General features: G+C 39.6%; 1 long non-coding RNA gene across 1 annotated transcript in view; it reads left to right on the top strand.

The window, feature by feature from the left end:
- Positions 1-230: 230 nt before the first annotated feature.
- Positions 231-1,193, top strand: part of LOC123174920 (uncharacterized) — a 15,719-nt gene continuing 14,756 nt past the window's right edge. Inside the window, exon 1 of the long non-coding RNA XR_006487469.1 lies at positions 231-448. This is a non-coding gene — a long non-coding RNA (uncharacterized lncRNA). The remainder of the gene's footprint in view (positions 449-1,193) is intronic.

Here is a 1,193-nt window from a genome sequence, read left to right as displayed (position 1 = left end):
TCAGTATTAATACTATCATTGCCATCGTTCTTTCATCAGCTAATAAAATCTCAGGCGAAATTAACCCAACCTCATTCTGTATAAAGTGGAGCTTCATTTTAGTTTTTACAATCACGTAAACTAGACCTGTAGCTAAAATGTGATAGCATGTTATACACATCGAGGCTTATTATTCTTGTCAATTCAAAATGAATGTGATGTCTTATGCTGAATACATTTAATCATTCGTGTGTTTTGACGTACCTGCAGGGTTGCAAGCGAACCTTTCAGAAATGATATTTAGATTCTAGAACGGACCGAGGAACCAAGTGAACTTGATGACTACTATGTGATTCCCGAGCCAGGGTTTGAGTAGCTACTGTTCTACCAAGTGAGGATGATGTTACGGTCGATGATGGCAAGATCAGCGCCTTGGCATACGACACCGCGTCGGTCGCTCTTGTTCAAGGTCTCTCTCTGTCTCTCTCTGTCTCTCTCTCTCTCTATGATTTGCTCGTCATGGTTCCCCGATGTGGTTTCAATTTGTGATTCCCTGACGCGGCCTGACACACGACAGTGAGCAGTAGTGGGATTCGTCTTCCAATCCGGCAATCTGGTAAAGCCACTGGTAGTGGTTACCTCCCTGCTCTACTCTACTCCACTTTTGTACGTAGTCGGAGTTTCAGTTTTTGAATCATTTTTCTATCACCTGAACAAAAAAGGATGTTTGCCTGTCAGTGATTCCAACTAGGGTTCTTGCTGTATGTGCATAACTTCTGTAAAAAAATGTTCTTTGTACATAAAAGTGCCAGCATCTTTTTATTTGATAGATGTTGTCTCTTTTATACATATGTCAAGGATGAGAATCCACTAAAACACTGTATAAAATAGGGCATGTCCGACAATGTCTCTTTTACTCGATAGATGATGTTATTGATAGAGATTCAATTCAGTTGCAAACTTGGTAATGTGTTACTGTTGCTTTGTCCAGGTGCAAGAAAAACTCACACTTACCATATAAACTGCTGCTCATTTGCATCATTATTCAAGTTATCTAATTGGCTAATCGTACGTACAAGTATTTTGTATAGTTGACCATGATCGAGTAGTAACAATGTTTGCTTTCGTTGACTTGCTAGCTACTAGTTCCATATCAGATTGCCTTTTGCTATAACTAATTGGCCTTATCGCTTTTCTCAACTCTCACACTAATG

The sequence above is a fragment of the Triticum aestivum genome, unplaced genomic scaffold (assembly GCF_018294505.1).
Source record: "Triticum aestivum cultivar Chinese Spring unplaced genomic scaffold, IWGSC CS RefSeq v2.1 scaffold53658, whole genome shotgun sequence".
Lineage (NCBI taxonomy): Eukaryota > Viridiplantae > Streptophyta > Magnoliopsida > Poales > Poaceae > Triticum > Triticum aestivum.
Note: the sequence above shows the minus strand (reverse complement) of the source record. Positions and strands in the feature narration are given on the sequence as shown.